The sequence below is a fragment of the Hyla sarda genome, chromosome 1 (assembly GCF_029499605.1).
Source record: "Hyla sarda isolate aHylSar1 chromosome 1, aHylSar1.hap1, whole genome shotgun sequence".
Taxonomy (NCBI): domain Eukaryota; kingdom Metazoa; phylum Chordata; class Amphibia; order Anura; family Hylidae; genus Hyla; species Hyla sarda.
In genome coordinates this window covers 565,369,130-565,390,617 of record NC_079189.1, presented here as the reverse complement: position 1 = coordinate 565,390,617, position 21,488 = coordinate 565,369,130, and the positions used below count along the sequence as shown (strand labels likewise).

Here is a 21,488-nt window from a genome sequence, read left to right as displayed (position 1 = left end):
TTGCACTCAGCCGGCTCCATGGAGCCTTCCTTGGCCTTCCTTGGCTGCAACGCCATTCTTCGCAACTGGAATGGAGAACTGGAGAGATTATTCGTTGGGGACAATCCTGTCAAAATCTTTGCCTCCAATCAGTTCAGTCTAAAAAATGTTTTTCGTCTTCCTCCTTTACCTTGCCTGCCACCACCTTACCAAGATATCTCTGATGTTTTCTGAAAGAAACAAGCGCAGTGTCTTCCTCCACATCGTCTTTACTACAGCCCAATTGATCTTCTGCCTGGTACCACTCCTTCTTCTGGAAGGATATACCCTCTATCGGTTCCTGAGACCAAAACTATGGTTGAGTATATCCCGGAGAATCTCCTAAAGGGATTTATACGTAAGTCCTCTTCTCCTGCTGGAGCAGGTTTCTTCTTTGTGGGAAAGAAGGATGGCTCACTCCGTCCATGCATTGACTACAGGGGACAAAATCACGGTCAAGAACCGTTACCCACTACCTCTTATCTTAAAACTTTGTGACCTTCTACGTGGTGCCAAGGTCTTCTCCAAGTTGGACTTATGTGGAGCTTATAATCTTATTCATATCCGCAAGGGAGATGAATCGAAAATGGCCTTCAATACTGACGGACATTTTGAGTATCTTGTAATGCCTTTTGGTCTCTGCAGTGCTCCAGCCGTTTTTCAAGTTTGTCAATTATATCTTCCGTGATCTTCTCTAAACCTGTGTTGTCGTATACCTAGATGACATCCTTATCTTCCCTTCCAACTTAGAGGAGCATCGTACTCATTTTCGTCTGGTTCTTCAGCGACTACGGAAGAATCATCTCTATGCCAAACTGGAAAAAAGCCTGTTCGAGAAATCTAGTCTTCCATTTCTCGGCTACATTGTCTCTCACCAGGGCCTGCAGATGGATCCAGATAAATTTCTGCAGTATTGGATTGGCCTTGTCCTTCGGGCCTACGTGCTATTCCACGCTTTCTGGGATTTGCAAACTATTGTGGTCAATTTATCCAACATTTTTCATCCTTGGTTACTCCAATTGTGGCGCTCACTAAGAAGGCATCTAATCCTAAATCTTGACCTCAAGAGGCTGACGAGGCCTTCTCCCATTTAAAGTCTGTGTTTGCCTCTGCTCCTTTGCTTTCAAGACCTGATCCGGAGAGGCCCTTAGCTTTGGAGGTTGATGCCTCATCTATTGGAGTGGGTGCCGTTCTCACGCCAAGGGCAAGAGTGTAACTTGTGGGTTCTTCTCCAAAACCTTCTCTCCTGCTGAGAGGATTTACTCCATTGGAGATCGTGAACTCCTCGCTATAAAGTGATGGTGACATTTATTGGAAGGTTCTTCTTATCCGGTCAGCATCTACTCCGACCATAAGAATCTTCTATACCTTCAGTCTGCTCAGCGTTTGAACCCCCGCCAGGCAAGGTGGTCACTGTTTTTTCTAGGTTCAACTTCTTCATTCACTTCCATCCAGCAGACAAGAACATCAGGGCTGATGCTCTCTCCAGGTCCTCTGACGTCATTGGTTTGGACTCCACACCTGGGCATATTATTCCTCCTGACTGTTTGATTCCTGCCGCTCCTGTAGAGATTCAGAAAGTTCCTCCAGGAAAATCCTTTGTGCCTGTCAGATTGAGATGCAAGGTCCTGAAATGGGGTCATTCTTCCTTGACTGCAGGACATCCTGGAATACACAAGACTCTACTTCTTATCTCCGAGCACTACTGGTGGCCCCATATTGAGCGTGATGTTTCTGATTTTGCTTGTTCCTGTGAAACTTGTGCCTGTGACAAAACTCCTCTACAGAGACCTGCAGGACTCTTACAGCCTTTACCCGTCCTCTGACAGTTAGCTGCGCTAACTCCCCTCTGCAGGGGGAGCGCGCACCGCATCCGTCCAGCAGAGAACAGTTACATTACCTGATGCTTCTTTCCCCGCTGTGGCTCTCGAGGGGAAGAGGCGCACTGCTTCTTCTTGTTCTTCTTGTTACTACGCATGAATTACATTGTTGCATGACACTGTACATGTAACGCTTTGTGTTTACATTTTGATGCCTTGTTGACATGTCACTATGACTACGTGACGTCACTCCCGGCGTGCCGGCCAGTGGAAGTGACGTCATTTTAGGGCGCCTCCTCGTGCATATAACTGGCGCCTGCGAGCGAACCAGTTGACAGCAGAGGAAGGCTAAGTGCCGAAACGCGTCCTGTGACTAGGATATACAATAAATACCATTTGCTTGCATCGGTGAGTGCTGGGACCTCCGTTATTATATTACAGTACTTTTTTCCTCGTGCACCACCACTTTTCAGATAGTGCCGACCATTGCTCCACTATTGACTTATTTTGTACGTGCACCTGAATCGCAAGCCAGATGTCCACTACGTTATCCTTCAACACGGAGGAGACTGCCCGGATTTTTGCTCAACCAACGATCAGCACAGAATTTTTACAGATTCCTCCAAGTGAATTCATTAAACGTGACTTCGAAAAAGAATCACGGAAACTATTGTCGTATGAACTACATGCTGCGACACTGACTGAGTATCACAGACAGAGCAGGATCCCTAGAAGACTACGGGTTAACCTACGTCCTACTCTTTTTGTGGATGATCCCACCTATTGTAAAGATTTTGAAAGAATAATTAACAAGTGCTCATTGGACATCATAACCCTGACGGTGGATAAATTACATACAGCTATCAACGCCTCCAAGCTTAAGATCGAGGGTGTGGAACTACAACTACAGGACTGTCTGGACGAGGGGGACTTTAAAACCCTGAAGGACAACCTAGACCAACAACTTGAGACCTACAGAAAGGACATTGAAGCTACTAAACGTCAGAAGTTCCTAAGGGACACAGAGGACTACCTGAACAAAACGGTCTACAGATGGCAAGACTCACAAGGAAATGCCCGCCCATTGGGGAGATACGGTGGTGGATACCATTCCTCCGGCTCCAGCAGCGACCAATCAGGCGGTCAACAAGCACGCTACCCTTTTCCCAAGGCCAGGGGAGGGCGCAGACCCCCAAAAAAAACGAGGAGGGCAGGCCGCCACCACAGACACACGAGGCTCCCAAGTACAGACCCGAGCTCAGGTAGGGATAAATCCATTATCATCAACATCTCATCCAAACCCCTCAGTTCCACACAGCTCAACCTACTCCAGAGGGGCTTATCCTTCTGCCCGATAGGTAAATTTAACACATTCCAATTAGATCTGGCTTTACATAGACTGTACCGCAATGTGAGACTAAAAACACACTTTTCCAGTAATCCCATCCCTGATACACCACCAAGTCAGGGGAGTGAGACACTGACACTTCAGCAGTTCGGCCTTAGAAATAAGAGCAGATACAATCCCCAAGCACACATACCATCCTACTGAAACATTTATCCAACTAGTCCAGCAAGAGGTTGAGAATATGACTACTAGACATATGTCAGACACACTTGAGGCCAGGAACAATCTATCTAGGGAAGAGAGGAAAGCTTTACAGGAACTGATGAGCGATGGCGACCTTACCATAAAACCGGCTGATAAAGGGGGCTCCATTGTTATCATGGATACCCAAGCCTATGATAAAGAGATTCTGCGCCAGCTCTCTGACAGCTCCACGTATAAGCTTCTTCCGAGTAACCCCTTGCCCAAAATACAAAAAGAAATCCATGACCTCACCACACACTTTTTGGAAGCTGGAACTATAGATGCCAAACTGGGGACTTTTCTGATTAAACAGTTCCCTATCACACCTGTGATATATATCCTACCAAAAATTCACAAGACATTAACTAACCCTCCGGGGCGCCCCATCGTGGCATCTATAGACTCTGCTCTCAATCCCCTGTCCATTACTCTGGAGAAAACCCTTACACCCTTGGTTAGACAAACAAAATCCTTCCTGCTGGATACATCTGAATTTCTTTCCATTCTTAACAATATTACGGACACTTCCGACAACACCTGGTTAGTCACAATTGACGTAGTCAGTCTCTATACTTCAATAGCACATGAAAAAGGTATCAGAGCGGTTGAATGGTTATTACAAAAAAGTACATACAATGACATCCAAAAGGACTTTTTTATCTCACTACTTAAAATTGTACTATATGACAATTACTTTATGTTCAAGGAAAAATTCTATCTACAGATACGTGGCTCGGCGATGGGCGCAAACGTGGCCCCCCCATATGCAAATGCCTATATGGCCTTCTTTGAAGAATTCTTTATTTACAACCATCCGGCTTTTCAACATCACGCCAAGATATGGCGTAGATATATTGATGATATTTTTTGCATATGGGAGGGGCCATGTGACACCATCATGTCCTTCTTGACCTATCTCAATTCAATATGGGAAGAGTTACAATTTACCCTCTCACTCAGCCAGGAATCCATACCGTTCTTGGACACTCTAGTCCAAAGAGACACATTGGGTAACATCACTACAGACCTGTATCAGAAAACAACAGACAGGAATAGTCTTCTACACTTCAGCAGTGCGCATCCGCATAGCATCAAAAGGCCATTCCCAAATCCCAATTCAAGAGAGTACAGCGTATCGTTAGTGACCCTGATACACAACAGATCAGACTTGACGAGATGGAGTCCAAATTTAGAGAGAGAGGATACCCCGAATATATCCTTAGAAAAGCCAGAAGTGACACCCCACGCATCAGAATACAACCGACTACCCAACGCATACCATTTGTACGCGAGTTTCACCCGTGCACGCCTAAAATAGACAACATCGTACGCAAACATTGGCACATACTACAGGAGGCATATCCCAACATCCCTGAGTTCACTTTACCACCACTGATTTGTAACAAAAGAGCACCGAACTTATCCAACAGCCTGGTACGGGCCCTACCCAAACAAGATGAAGGCATATCTACCCAAAGATTCCTTACATCTAGACACAATGGTACCTTCCCCTGTCTTCAATGCTCCCAATGTAGCAACGTGCTAAAAGGTGATAAAATTTCTCACCCCCACACGGGCAGAACATATACAATTAAGGGATATCACACATGTCTAAGCAAAAACGTGATCTATGCGATCAAATGCCCGTGCGGACTACTGTACATAGGGGAAACCATGCAGACAATTAGGGATAGAATCAATAAACACAAATCAACCATTCGCTGTGGTAATTACCTGTTACCGGTCCCATTCCATTTCAAAGAAAAAAATCATTCCATCTCCCAACTAAAATTCCAGGTAATCGAGCAGGTCACTTTACCAAAAAGAGGGGGTGACATAAAGAAACGCCTACTATTTAGGGAAGCTTTTTGGATTCACACCCTACAAACTTTGGAGCCAAGAGGGCTCAATAGGGAATATGAAATAACCAGCTTACTGTGAATTCCCCATTGATCTCTGATCTTTTTTCTTTTAGCTATCACAAGCTCGGTCTGATCCTGGCAATCGGGGAGGTGGGTTGGCTTAGTCTATCCCCTCGGCTGATGGGTATGTTTTCTATGTTCATGTTCGTGTGCCTTCTCAGTATGTAACTTGGTCTTCAGTTAGACCACATTGCTTGCTACAATATAACTTGGTGACTGTGCCTCAAATGTCACCTCGTAATTATTTATTATTTTTCTCCCCTGTGACCACCAGTTGATTGTTGGATTTTTTATTCTAGGATGACATATGGTTACTATATGGACGCTATGCTGCTATTATTATTAGCTATCTTGACATTATACCTACTTTACACTGTTGAATTCTCCTTTTCTCAGATATGGGATCATACCACTATTTACTTTGTGCTATCAGGTCCCATGAGCAAATAGGCTCGGGTGGGTCCTCCCTGACTGTCACTCAGTGGGTGACCAGTTTTGGCTGGATGCGCGGCTGCGCTTCCCCCTCAAATGACAGGTCTTCATGCGATACTGTTCACTGCCAGACGTGAGCGGCTTTTGGGATCACAGTACCTTACCGCCACAGGCGCTTGTTATTACGTCCTCTGACAGTTAGCTGCGCTAACTCCCCTCTGCAGGGGGAGCGCGCACTGCATCCGTCCAGCAGAGAACAGTTACATTACCTGATGCTTCTTTCCCCGCTGTGGCTCTCGAGGGGAAGAGGCGCACTGCTTCTTCTTGTTCTTCTTGTTACTACGCATGAATTACACTTTTGCATGACACTGTACATGTAACGCTTTGTGTTTACATTTTGATGCCTTGTTGACATGTCACTATGACTACGTGACGTCACTCCCGGCGTGCCGGCCAGTGGAAGTGACGTCATTTTAGGGCGCCTCCTCGTGCATATAACTGGCGCCTGCGAGCAAACCAGTTGACAGCAGAGGAAGGCTAAGTGCCGAAACGCGTCCTGTGACTAGGATATACAATAAATACCATTTGCTTGCATCGGTGAGTGCTGGGACCTCCGTTATTACATTACAGTACTTTTTTCCTCGTGCACCACCACTTTTCAGATAGTGCCGACCATTGCTCCACTATTTACCCATTCCAGAGACTCCCTGGTCCCATATCCCCATGGAGTTCATCACCGATTTGCCTCCATCTCATAATAACGCTGTCATCTGGCTCGTTGGAGATCGGTTTTCCAAGATGGCTCATTTCATTCCTCTACAAGGTCTTCCGTCTGCCCTGCAGGTCTTTTATTTACATGGTCTTCCTCAGCATATCGTTTCGGATCGAGGTGTGCTGTTTTTCATGCATGAAGGTGCAAGCAGATAAAAGTAGAGGACCTCCTCCATCCTTCTCTCCTGGTGACATGGTGTGGCTTTCATCCAAGTACATCCGCTTCAAGATCCCCTGTTACAAGCTCGGTCCTCACTACCTTGATCCCTTCCAGATTCTACAAAAAATCAACCCTGTCTCCTACAAACTCCGTCTACCTGCTATGTTACATATTCCTAATTCCTTCCATGTTTCTCTCCTCAAGCCTATTGTCATAAACCGGTTTTCTCATAAGAATCTTGTCAAAACACCTGTCTCTGGCTTCAAGGATAAAGAGATTCTTGCTACAAAAACTGTGAGAGGTAAACAATTTTTTTTTGGTCAACTGGGAGGGTTACGGTCCTGAGGAGAGATCTTGGGAGCCTGAGGAAAATATCCTGGACTATGACCTTCTCAGGAGTTTTCTGACTCATAAAAGGAGAAGGAGACCAAAGGGGGGTGGGGGGGTGGTACTGTTACGTTATGTGCTCCAGCCGCACATGCTGACCTGCTGCTGCCGGCGGGGCTAAGACTCGCATCGCAGGATGCACCCACATGCAAGATCCAGTCACTTACCTGGTGCTTCTCCTGCCCCGCCTCTGCCTCTCTGCTCCGGTGCATGTGTCCCTGTCCCCTAGAACGTGCGAGCGGCAGAGCTTTAAGATTTAAAGGGCCAGAGTGCTCATTAGTGTATTTCACCTGTGGCTCATTGATAATTTCCTCCACCCTCCTCACTTCCCTGCCGGATATTTGTTTCCTTGAGCCTGAGAGAAAGCATTCCTGTTATTGCCTTGCTGTGTATCTGATCCTTTGCTCTGTGACCTGACCTTGCTACCTGCCTACTGTCCATTTGCTATGTTCCTGACTACACTACTGTGCCGCCTGCCCAGACCTGCTATCCTGACTACGAGCTGTCTTATGTCTGTGCCTTGCATCTCCTCAGCTGCCTGTGTGGTCAAGCCGTGCCAGGGGTAGCGACCTTGGTGCTGCCTGCCACAGCAAGTATATCCCACTTTGCGGCGGGCTCTGGTGAAAACCAGCGGCACCTTAGACTCCGCTCCCTGGTACGGTCCGAGTCATCTGACACACAGGTCCAGCGGATCTACATCCGCGGGTTTCCTGTCTTCTGAAATGTGAGTGTTACAGCCAGTGCATCTAAAATTACTCTTACCATTTTGTATAAATAGCTCCTATGTGCCTACATCTCCACGGTGACAGTCTACAAGAAGCTCAGAGTAGTCAGACACTACAGTTATAATTCCATGAAGGTCGCACCTCAAAACTTGCAAGACTTTAAGGATCTGCTGGTGACATTTTGGTATCAGAAGAAGTAGAAAAGGTCAATGATAAGAAGTAACTCTACAATTAAAGACTATTTAAATAGTTTGATGATAGGTACATAAGTAGCAGAGTTACACAATACCTTAATACTGTATATATCGTGTGAGATTGCGTTGTTCTGACCACTGCCTCTACCCCCCTTCCTTTTGTCATCCTCAGAATGGTGCTCTGACTCCTTAGGTCCAAATAAAGCAATGGGTTGGCATGCACATTGCTGCTCTATTTATTGTCTATGCTAATGGAAATAGCTGACTAGCACTTAGCTATCTCCGGCAGCTTCATAGACAAGGAATGGTGCAGCCCTGTATGTGATCTCTACTGCTCAATTTAAACCAAAGGAATCATGATGTGGTTTTGAAGATCGCAAGCTCCCATCTCCAACCATGACATGAATGGAGGGGGCGTGGCATTATAACATGCCCACAGGCGCCCAAACCCAGCATTCTGAACATAATGTGTAGATTGCTGGTGCCAGCATGGACATTGTGGGGGGGGGGGGTTCCCAACAGCTGGACCTGCTGCAATCCAGCATCTTATCCCCTATCCTTTGTATAGGGCATAAGATGTCTAGGGATGGAGTACTACTTTAAGAAAATTCTAACATTCAGTCAACACATAATATCCAAATACACCAACAGAGCCCTGTAATGCCTCAATAAATACTGCCATCCACTGCTCACTTAAAAGTGGCTTAATAGTACTAAACAAACAATTCCCTCTACACAATGCCACAGAAGCACAGGGTACATATTCTTAAAACTGAAGATCACATCTCAGCTTTCCATTGGCCCACATAGCATGGTTTCAGAAATGACTAATATGAATAATTTTAGATGAAGAACAGTATATTTGTATGTATGAGGAACCTAATTACTAAGGTAGATGGGAGGTTGCAAAATTGGATTACAAACTAATTCCACAATATAGCAGCTTTTACAATTTGCATCCCATTAGGAACTATAATGAGCTACAAACAGCGGAGACATGAAGAACTTAGTGAAGAAAACTTCTGCCCAGGTCATAAAGGCATTAATAAAACATTTTCATATGTAAATATTTTATTGCAGGAATGTTTTATTCATACGAACATGTATTTGATATTCAGGTATAGTAATTGTTATGCTTTGCTGATTAAAACAAAATTATACAAAGAGTATTAATGCCAATGAAATATACATCTCCACGCTGGCCATTAGCGGACTGCTCTTAAGACGATAACTTGGTTAGAAAGCAGGTTACTTGTCATATTTACCATTGCCTTCTATGTTTTATTCATAAGGAGGAGGAACTTTTTGCAATCACATCTTTGTTCCAGAAGCCAAACTTGGTGGTATAACCCATAACAATGGTTCCTTTTCCTATCCATCTTTCTAGAACGGCATGAATATATACAAAGATGTATTGCAGGGGTGCATCTTAGCCAGTCTTCTACCTAATCTGTATTGTAACTTGGTGCCCTTCCCTGCAACATAGGCTGGCCAGAGGCAAGCACACTAAATAAATACAGTACCAGAACTAAGCACAGTAAATAAGCAAAGTACCATAACAAAGTTCATACATACATCTACAGTACCAGAAACAAGCTCAATATATAGAAAAGATACAAACTGTACATAAATATGGCACTGAAAAGGTTCTGTGCAAAAATATGATACCAGGACCATACTCAATACATTTATGCAGTGCCAAAACCAAGCACAAATAATGTAGATGATAACACAACCATGCTTAGAACACTAATATGATGTCTGAACAAAGCTGAGTATAATGTATTACAGTACCAGAACCAAGCACAATGAATAATTATGGTACTGCAATCATGCACAGTACAGATGTGCAGTGCCAAATCAGATTGTTTTCCAGAGGCCTTATATTTTATTTGGAAGGGGCAACTTCACCACTCTTCCTCTACACAAGTTTTCTTAAAGGAAAACTGTCAGATATTTTATCCTGCACTATCCACAGGTACTGATGGATAGTGCGGGAGATGCTGATTCCAACGAGCCCTACCTTGCCCGGATCCGCCCGGCCATTCGCCCGCAATTTTAGTTTTATTATATGTGGAAATCTTGCTCTAACTAGCACGGGCGGGGCTTCTGCAGCTTAACTGCCACTGACGTCAGTGCCGCTTATGAATATTCATTCCCTCTCCTTCCAGCTCTCCCTCTCTTTGCAGCTCCTAACTGGAGGGAGGGGGGATGAATATTCATAAGCGGCACTGAGGTCAGTGCCAGTTAAGCTGCAGAATCCCCGCCTGTGCCAGTTACAGCAAGATTTCCACATATAATAAAACTACAATTGCGGGCGAACGGCTGGGCGGATCCAGGCAAGGTAGGGCTCATTGGAATCAGCATCTCCCGCACTATCCAGCAATACCTGTGGATAGTGCAGGAGAAAATATCTTACCGTTTTCCTTTAAATCTCCCCCAATTGGATATATACAGTACCAGAATCAAGCTCAGTCAATAAATGTGGTACAATAACTATATTCAGTAGAGAGACAAATTATAAACCCTGCTGAGTAGGTTTATAATGTGAAACTACATCTGCCAATGTGGCTGGAATAAGTCTGTTACACCACAATACCATGTCTACCACTCCCCTCTTGACATTTACCACAACCATATGAAAACTGACCAAGTTGCAGAAAAAACACAAGTTACAATGTATAACTAGTAATAGGACCAGATGCACATACATACAAGTAAGTTGGGGGCATGAGAGGCAACAAGCCAGACCCTAAAATAAATTCAGATGCCAGGCTAGACCTTTAAATTATTCAGCCCTGGATCATCCTAAAATAATTCAACCCTCAAATCAGATCTCTAAATACAGACACTACATTCAGAAATGACTGTGAAAAACTCCAGAAAATACCCCCAAATTAATTGAGGCCTCAGACCAAATCCCTGAATAAATTCATAACCCTAACCAGATCCCATTACAGACTACTAAATATAGACACCAGAACATGTAAATAACTCACACTAGACCCTCTAAATTACTTAAAGGGGTACTCCACCCCTAGACATCTCATCCTCTATCCAAAGAATAAGGACCCCTACAAACTCGGCTGTGGCACCACAGACATCCGGTGCAGGGAGCCACCTTCGCTCCGTGCTGGATGGCTGGTGATGCTGGGCGGAGGCTCGTGACGTCATGGTCACGACCCGCTCATGATGTCATGGCCATGTTTCCTCCAGGCAAGTCTATGGGAGGGGGCTTGATGAATGTCACGCCCCTTCTCATAGACTTGCATTGAGGGGGCATGGCCGTGATGACACGGGCGGGCGCAGTCATAACGTCACGAGCGTCCGGCGCAGCACCCGACGCTCTAAACGAACGCCGGCTGCCGCAGGGAGATCCCCAGTGGCGGGACCCTCGCAATCAGACATCTTATCAGTGGCGTTGCGACCCGGGTGCGGGGGGTGCGGCCCGCACCGGGTGACACCAACCTAATGGGGTGACACCAAGACGCTCCGCAGCACCCACACCCCCTCCCCAGCTACACTGACACCCCCCTATGTGCCCGACCGGCCTCCCATCCGTCAGTAAACCCCCCCCCCTGTGCTGTGTGTGCGGTGCGCACGTCCGTTAGCAACCCCTCCCCCCCTTTCAGTGCGCCCGTCCGTCATCACGCCCCCCCCCCCCCCTCACCTTCAACAGTACTGTGCCCGGCCTCCGCTCCCACGTCTGCGCCGGCCTGACGTCACACCGCATGGCCGCGCAGGGGGACGTCAGTTACGTCACTCGCATTGCGCCCGGTGAGAAGGATCGCTGCGCTGGATGGGTGAGTGTGTGTGTCTGTCTCTATCTATGTTTGTGTGTGTGACTCTGTGTGTGTGTGTGTGTGTGTGTGTGACTCTGTGTATTTGTGTGACTCTGTGTGTGACTGTGTGTTTGTGTGACTCTGTGTGTGTGTGTGACTCTGTGTGTGACTGTGTGTTTGTGTGACTCTGTGTGTGTGTGACTCTGTGTGTGTGTGTGACTCTGTGTGTGACTCTGTGTGTGTGTGACTGTGTGACTCTGTGTGTCTGTCTGTGAGTGTGTCTCTCTGACTGTGTGTGTTTGTGTGTGTGTCTCTCTGTGTTGTATGTGTTTTTTTTTGTGTGTGTGCATGTGTGTGTGTGTGTGTGTGTATGTGTGTGTGTGTGTGGGGAGACTTTGACGCATTGTGGGGAACCTGCAAGGGAACCTGCGGCCTAATGTGGGGAGTCTATGCTACCTAATGTGGGGAGTCTATGCTACCTAATGTGGGGAGTCTATGCTACCTAATGTGCGGAGTCTATGCTACCTAATGTGCGGAGTCTATGCTACCTAATGTGGGGAGTCTATGCTAGCTAATGGGAATCTGTGCTACCGAATGTGGGGAAACTGCTACCTAATGTGGGGAATCTGTGCTACCTAATGTGGGGAAATTGCTACCTAATGTGGGGTAACTGGTACCTACTTAACATGGGGAAACTGGTACCAAATGTGGGGAATCTATGCTGCCTAATGTGGGGAAAAATGCTACCTAATGTGGGGAAACTGCTACCTACCTAATGTGGGGGAACTGCTGCCTACCTAATGCTTCCCCCCCTGGCAGTAGCACCCTCATCATCCGCCAGCAACTACCCCCCCCCCCAGCAGCAGCACCTCCATCAGCAGATCCTGATGGTGGATGATGGCGGTGCTCCTGCCAGGAGGATGATCCTGCCGATGGATGATGGGGGTGATACTGCCAGGGGGGATGGCCAGTAGCACCCTCATCATCCTTCAGCAACACCCCCCCCCCCAGTAGTAGCACCCCGATCATCCACTAGCAACACCACCAATACCCCCCTCCCGTGGTAATAGCATCAGCTAATGGATGTTGAGGGGTGTTACTGCGGTTGTGGTATTATATTCAGAGGGTGCACTGTATGGCAACGTTATATTCAGAGGGCGCAGTTTGTGGTAGTATTATATTCAGAGGGCACAGTGGGTGGTAGTATTATATTCAGAGGGCGCAGTTTGTGGTAGTATTATTAGAGATGAGCGAACTTACAGTAAATTCGATTCGTCACGAACTTCTCGGCTCAGCAGTTGATGACTTATCCTGCGTAAATTAGTTCAGCCTTCAGGTGCTCCGGTGGGCTGGAAAAGGTGGATACATTCATAGGAAAGATACTCCTAGGACAATATCCACCTTTTCCAGCCCACGGGAGCACCTGAAAGCTGAACTAATTTATGCAGGAAAAGCCATCAACTGCCGAGCCGAGAAGTTTGTGACGAGTTGAATTTACTGTAGTTTGCTCATCTCTAAGTATTATATTCAGAGGGCGCAGTGGGTGGTAGTAATATATTCAGAGTGTACAGTATGTGTTGGTATTATATTCAGAGGGTACAGTATGTGATAGTATTATATTCAGGAGTACAGTATGTGGCAGATTTATATTCAGAGGGTACAATATGTGATGGTATTATATTCAGAATGTACAGTGTGTGGTATTATTATATTCAGTGGGTACGGTGTCTGTCAGGTTTATAATAATACTTGTTTTCATATAGAGAATGAGAATGCGCTGACATAGTGAGGAGACGTCTGGGCGTCACATTCTACAGACAGAAGTTTTAGCTGGACCAGGCGGTATGTACCATCTGAATTAGATAAGGGAAGACGTCACCTGTAGTCACTGATATCATTGTACATTCTCCTCACTATAGAGAAGACGTCCCCTGTAGTCACTGATATCATTGTACATTCTCCTCACTATGTCCTATCAGAGCTGTAGTCGCTTGTCAGTTCTACAGTTATGGTCAGTGAAACTACAACTCCCAGCATAACCTCACCACTGCTCAAAGGGGTACTCTACTGGAAAACATTTTTTTTTAATCAACTGGTGCTACAAAGTTAAACAGATTTGTAAATTACTTCTATTTAAAAATCTTAATCCTTCCAGTACTTATTAGCTGCTGTATAAGCGATTCACAGGAAGTTATTTTCTTTTTTAATTTCTTTTCTGTCTGACCACAGTGCTCTGTGCTGACACCTCTGTCCATGTCAAGAACTGTCCATAGTAGGAGCAAATCCCCATAGCAAACCTATCCTGCTCTGGACAGTTACTGACATGGACAGAGGTGTCAGCAAATAGCACTGTGGTCAGATTGGAAAGAACTACACATCTTCCTGTGGAGCATACACCAGCTTATAAGTACTGTAAGTATTAAGATTTTAAATAGAAGTAATTTAAAAATCTGTTTAACCCCTTCCCGCAGAATGTCATATATAAACGCCGGGTTGTGCAGTGCGTTCGCGCATCCCGGCGTTTATAAATGACATGCAGTTAACCCGGCGATGCGCAGCATCGCACGGGTTAACTGGCAGAAGTCCCGCTGTTTCCAGCAGGGGACAACTTCTGCTTCACCCCCAGGACCATCAATTGATGGTCCTGGTCAGCGATCACTGTGATTGGTCCCTGTGGACCAATCACAGTGATCTGGGGTGAAAGTTCAGATCCCCCGCACACCCCTGGAAGTCGGGCAGAACGGGGGACGAAGACTGCGGGGGCTCGCGGGGACCTGCGGCATTCGGGGGGGACACGTGGGGACCGGCGGACTTACCTGATCCAGCGGCGGGACCGAGGAGCAGCGCGGGACCGGCCACGTGGACGAGCAGCGACGGGTAAGTATGTGGTCCTCAGAGGCAGCAGTGAAGATCTTCACTGCTGCTTCTAGGAGTCTGAAAACTACAACTCCCAGCATGCCTAGACAGCCTTTGGCTGTCTGGGCATGCTGGGAGTTGTAGTTTTGCAACATCTGGAGGGCCTCAGTTTGGAGACCATTGTATAATGGTCTCCAATCTGTGCTCTTCCAGCTGTTGCAAAACTACAACTCCCAGCATGCACTGACTGTCCAGGCATGCTGGGAGTTTTAGTTCAGCAACATCTGGCCCTTCAGATGTTGCCGTACTACAACTCCCAGCATGCCCTTCAGCTGTCTGGGCATGCTGGGAGTTGTAGTTTTGCAACAGCTGGAGACACACTGGTTGGGAAACATTGTTTCTAACTCAGTGTTTCCTAACCTGTGTGCCTCCAGCTGTTGCAAAACTATAACTCCCAGCATGCACTAAAAGACCATGCATGCTGGGAGTTGTAGTTTTGCAACATCTGGAGGGCCCCAGTTTGGAGACCATTGTATAATGGTCTCCAATCTGTGCTCTTCCAGCTGTTGCAAAACTACAACTCCCAGTATGCACTGACTGTCCAGGCATGCTGGGAGTTTTAGTTCAGCAACATCTGGCCCTTCAGATGTTGCCGTACTACAACTCCCAGCATGCCCTTCAGCTGTCTGGGCATGCTGGGAGTTGTAGTTTTGCAACAACTGGAGACACACTGGTTGGGAAACATTGTCTGTTTCTAACTCAGTGTTTCCTAACCTGTGTGCCTCCAGCTGTTGCAAAACTATGACTCCCAGCATGCACTAACAGACCATGCATGCTGGGAGTTGTGGTTTTGCAACAGCTGATGCAAGCCCCCGCCCCGCCACCCCCGTGAATGTACAGGGTACATTCACATGGGCGAGGCTTTTACAGTGGGTTTCTCGCATCTTGAGATGCAGCAAATTTTGCGCTGGGAAACTCGCTGTAATCCCCCGCCCATGTGACTGTACCCTAAAAACACTACACTACACTAACACAAAATAAAATAAAAAGTTAAAAACACTACATATACACATACCCTTACACAGCCCCCCTCCCCCAATAAGAACGTCCGGTACACCACTGTTTCCAAAGCAGAGCCTCCAGCTGTTGAAAAACAACAACTCCCAGTATTGTCGGACAGCCGTTGACTGTCCAGGCATGCTGGGAGTTTTGCAACAGCTGGAGGCACCCTGTTTGGGAATCACTGGCGTAGAATACCCCTATGTCCACCCCTATGCAAATCCCTAATTTAGGCCTCAAATGCACATGCGCTCTCACTTTGGAGCCCTGTCGTATTTCAGGGCAACAGTTTAGGGCGACATATGGGGTATCGCCGTACTCGGGAGAAATTGCGTTACAAGGTTTGGGGGGCTTTTTCTTCTTTAACCCTTCATGAAAAGGAAATGTTGGGGTCTACACCAGAATGTTAGTGTAAAATTTTTTTATTTTTTACACTAACATGCTGATGTTGCCCTATACTTTACATTTTCACAAGAGGTAAAAGGGAAAAAAGCCCCCCAAAATTTGTAACGCAATTTCTCCCGACTACAGAGATACCCCATATGTGAGGGCAAAGTGCTCTGGGGGCGCACAACAAGGCCCAGAAGGGAGAGCGCACCATGTACATTTGAGGTGATTTGCACAGGGGTGGCTGATTGTTACAGCGGTTTTGACAAATGCAAAAAAAACAAAACCCCACATGTGACCCCATTTCGGAAACGACACCCCTCACGGAATGTAATGAGGGGTGCAGTGAGAATTTACCCCCCACAGGTGTCTGACGGATCTTTGGAACAGTGTTCCATGAAAATGAAAACTTGTACAGCCCACTGTTCCAAAGATCTGTCAGACACCAGTGGGGGGCAAATGCTCACTGTACCCCTTGTTACGTTCCTCAAGGGGTCTAGTTTCCAAAATGGTATGCCATGTGTGTTTTTTTTTGCTGTTCTGGCACCTTAGGGGCTTCCTAAATGCGACATGCTCCCCGAGCAAAATTTGCTCTCAAAAAGCCAAATATGACTCCTTCTCTTCTGAGCATTGTAGTTCGCCCATAGTGCACTTCAGGTCAACTTATGGGGTACCTCCATACTCAGAAGAGATGGGGTTACAAATTTTGGGGAGTATTTTCTGCTATTAACCCTTGCAAAAAGGTGAAATTAGGGGGGAAACACACATTTTAGTGGAAATTTTTTTTTTTTTTTTTACATATGCAAAAGTCATGAAACACCTGTGGGGTAATAAGGCTCACTTTATTCCTTATTACATTCCTCAAGGGGTCTAGTTTCCCAAATGGTATGCCATGTGGGTATTTTTTGCTGTTCTGGCACCATAGGGGCTTCCTAAATGCGACATGCCCCCCGAGCAAAATTTGCTCTCAAAAAGCCAAATATGACTCCTTCTCTTCTGAGCATTGTAGTTCACCCATAGTGCACTTCAGGTCAACTTATGGGGTACCTCCATACTCAGAAGAGAAGGGGTTACAAATATTGGGGGGTATTTCCTGCTATTAACCCTTGGAAAAATGTGAAATTTGGGGGGAAACACACATTTTAGTGAAAAAAAAAATTTTTTTTTTACATATGCAAAAGTCGTGAAACACCTCTGGGGTATTAAGGCTCACTTTATTCCTTGTTACGTACCTCAAGGGGTCTAGTTTCCAAAATGGTATGCCATGTGAGGGTTTTTTGCTGTTCTGGCACCATAAGGGCTTCCTAAATGCAACATGCCGCCAAAAACCATTTCAGAAAAACGTACTCTCCAAAATCCCCTTATCGCTCTTTCCCTTCTGAGCCCTCTACTGCGCCCGCCGAACACTTTACATAGACATATGAGGTATGTGCTTAGTCGAGAGAAATTGGGCTACAAATATAAGTATACATTTTCTCCTTTTACCCCTCGTAAAAATTTAAAAATTGGGTCTACAAGAACATGCGAGTGTAAAAAATGAAGATTGTGAATTTTCTCCTTCACTTTGCTTCTATTCCTGTGAAACACCTAAAGGGTTAAAATGATGACTGAATGTCATTTTGAATACTTTGGGGGGTGCAGTTTTTATAATGGGGTCTTTTGTGGGGTATTTCTAATAAGAAGACCCTTCAAATCCACTTCAAACCTGAACTGGTCCCTGAAAAATTGTGAGTTTGAAAATTTTGTGAAAAATTGGAAAATTGCTGCTGAACTTTGAAGCCCTCTGGTGTCTTCCAAAAGTAAAAACTCGTCACTTTTATGATGCAGACATAAAGTAGACATATTGTATATGTGAATAAAATTTTTTTTTATTTGTAATATACATTTTCCTTACAAGCAGAGAGCTTCAAAGTTAGAAAAATGCAAAATTTTCAAATTTTTCATCAAATTTTAGGATTTTTCACAAGGAAAGGATGCAAGTTACCACAAAAATTTACCACCATGTTAAAGTAGAATATGTCACGAAAAAACAATCTCGGAATCAGAATGATAACTAAAAGCATTCCAGAGTTATTAATGTTTAAAGTGACAGTGGTCAGATGTGCAAAAAACACTCTGGTCCTTAAGGCCAAAATGGGCTTGGTCCTGAAGGGGTTAACTTTCTGGCACCAGTTGATATAAAAGTAAATGTTTTCCAGTGGAGTACCCCTTTAAGTAATTCTGGGAGCTGTATATTTAAATGGTGAAAACTTATTTAACACTTTCCCATTCTGTGGCAACTGGTATATCTGATTATTATACTGGAATTTCTCACAATGCGCTACAACCGTGGTGTCTGTCACAACAGGCTAAAAACCTACTGGGGGAGGTATGGGGGTGACACCATTTTCTACCGCACCGGGTGACACCAACCCTAGCAACGCCACTGCATCTTATCCCTGATACCTTGGATAGGGCATAAGTTGTCTAGGGGCAGAGCACCCCTTTAAGACAATTTCCCCCACATAATTACAAATCCCCGCCAAAACATTAATTTAGACCCCACTTCAGATCTAAAAATTAATTCAAACCTCAGACCATGCAACTAAATGAATTTTGTCCCAAGCCCAGATTAAAAAAGAATTAATCGCTTGCAGCTGCCCAATAATCACCTTGGGCTGGTGCAATGGGAGCTGCTGGGACTTTTCATTAACCAATATCTGAATCGGGCTGCAATGTGTGAGGCCTTTTGAGGGCCATACTACTCTATTTTATTATGAGATACTGTTCATTCCCCGATTACGACTGCTAAATGGGATTATATACTGTTCTATTGCTAAAATGGATGTGGAATTTGGGGTTGGGGGAGGGGGAGTTGGGACTGTTTATGTTGCTTTGGGCCTTGATCCTAAAATGCATTGTTGGGTGGTATCGTCTTTTCTACACTGCTGAAATAAAATAAAGGGAACACTTAAACAAAACAATGTAACTCCAAGTAAATCACACTTCTGTGAAATCACACTGTCCACTCAGGAAGCAACACTGATTGACAATCAATTTCAAATGCTGTTGTGCAAATGGAACAGACAACAGGTGGAAATTATAGGCAAGGTGGTGACCACAGACCACTTCTCAGTTCCTATGCTTCTTGTCTGATGTTTTAGTCACTTTTGAATGCTGGCGGTGCTTTCACTCTAGTGGTAGCATGAGACTGAGTCTACATCCCCATGAGACGGAGTCTACAAGTGGCTCAGGTAGTGCAGGTCATCCAGAATGGCACATAAATTCAAGCTGTGGCAAGAAGGTTTGCTGTGTCTGTCAGTGTAGTGTCCAGATCATGGAGGTGCTACCAGGAGACAGGCCAGTACATCAGGAGACATGAAGGAGATGACCGAGATGAGATCCTCAGACCCCTTGTGAGACCATATGCTGGTGCAGTTGGCCTTGGGTTCCTCCTAATGCAAGACAATGCTAGACCTTGTGGCTGGAGTGTGTCAGCAGTTCCTGCAAGAGGAAGGCATTGATGGTATGGACTGGCCTGCCTTTTCCCCAGACCTGAATCCGATTGAGCACATCTGGGACATCATGTCTCGTTCTATCCACCAACGCCAAGTTGCACCACAGACTGTCCAGGAGTTGGCAGATGCTTTAGTTCAGGTCTGGGAGAACATCCTTCAGGAGACCATCCACCACCTCATCAGGAGCATGCCCAGGCATTGTAGGGAGGTCATACGGGCACGTGGAGGCCACACACACTACTGAGACTCATTTTGAGTTGTTTTAAGGACATTACATCAAAGTTGGATCAGCCTGTAGTGTGGTTTTCCACTTTGATTTTGAGTGTGACTCCATATCCAGACCTCCATGGGTTGATAAAAATTGATTTCCATTGATCATTTTTGTGTGATTTTGTTGTCAGCACATTCAACTATGTAAAGACGAAAGTATTTTATACGATTAGTTCATTCATTCAGATCTAGGATGGGTAATCTTAGTGTTCCCTTTATTTTTTTGAGCAGTGTATATCATGTCATATGTTTGTTCTTATGTATATCATGTAAATTCAACATTTCAAAGTCCTGCTGATGATTGTATTTCTTTTGTCTGTACTGAAAACTAAAAAAGATTTAGAAAACATAAACAAATAAATAAATTAGATCCCATATCAGACTACTATATAAATTAATACCCGGGCCAGACTTTGTTTGGATCCCAAAATAAATGTAGATCTCCCAGCAGAAGCGAAAACTAATTTAGGTCCCAGACCTCGAAGTTAAGACTCTAAACCCTAAAATAAATTCAGACCCCACCCCCAAAATAAATTAAGACCACAAACCACAGAGGTGAACATTTTTATTTTACCCCAGAACAGACTCCAAAATATTTTAAACCCTAGCCCTTAGATTTCTAAATATAAATACAAAAATCTAAAATTTATTCAGACTTCTAACAAGAGGCAGAATTGTGAATGCAGCTCTTGACACAACCAACTAGGGCCCTCAGTACGGACAAAGAGCTATGACTCCAAAACATTACTGTCTACATTGTTATCTCTGGTTTTGATGACAACCCAAGTCAGGCTTTAAAAGTTGGTTATTGATCTATAGGCATCACTAGAGAGACAGTTTTATTTCTTCTAGGGGAGAACTATGTTATTTACAGATGTAGCCATAGTTATCTTGAATGGGTTAAAGGGGTTATCCAAGTTTTAATAACTTTTTACTATTGCTCCCATGATGGAAAGTTATGTGTTAAGTGTTAGACTTGTGATATATGTGTGGGAATTTTTTTGGCGTCTACACCATTGACCGTGCAAGATTAGGAATGTAATAATTTTAAAGTTTGGACAATTTGTACCCGGCAAAAAAAAACGAATACATTTATATTATTTATATTTTTTTTTACAGTGTTTTATTTTTAAACTTGAAAAAGGGATGTTATAATTTTTTTTAGGAGGAACCTTCCATAAGCAATAAGTCAACTGCAAATAATATGCTTATAATAGATTTAAAAAAAAAACGGTAAAGAAGAAATTATAAATGGGGATCAGGAAAAACAAATAAATTAAACAAATTCTTCTCCACTGTATTTACAGAGGAAAATGAAATGCCAAGTGAAATACAGCGAGATAAGGTAAACTCCCCTTTACAGGTCACCTGTCTAACCCAAGAAGAAATACAGTGCTGTCTACAAGAAATCAAAATTGACAAATCACCTGGTCCAGATGGCATTCACCCCTCTGTTCTAAAGGAATTAAGTAATGTAATAGACATACCCCTATTTTTAATATTAATATTCAGAGACTCTATAGTGACAGGGACTGTTCCCAGGACTGGCGCATGGCAAATGTGGTGCCAATATTTAAAAAAGGGACAAAAAGTGACCCCGGGAATTAGAGGCCTGTT

The 21,488-nt window shown here is 44.8% G+C and overlaps 1 long non-coding RNA gene across 1 annotated transcript in view; it reads left to right on the top strand.

The window, feature by feature from the left end:
• Positions 1 to 21,217, top strand: part of LOC130311673 (uncharacterized) — a 31,741-nt gene extending 10,524 nt beyond the window's left edge. The window contains exons 2-3 of the long non-coding RNA XR_008859996.1: positions 13,566 to 13,644; positions 21,179 to 21,217. This is a non-coding gene — a long non-coding RNA (uncharacterized LOC130311673). The remainder of the gene's footprint in view (positions 1 to 13,565; positions 13,645 to 21,178) is intronic.
• The last annotated feature ends 271 nt before the right edge of the window (positions 21,218 to 21,488 follow it).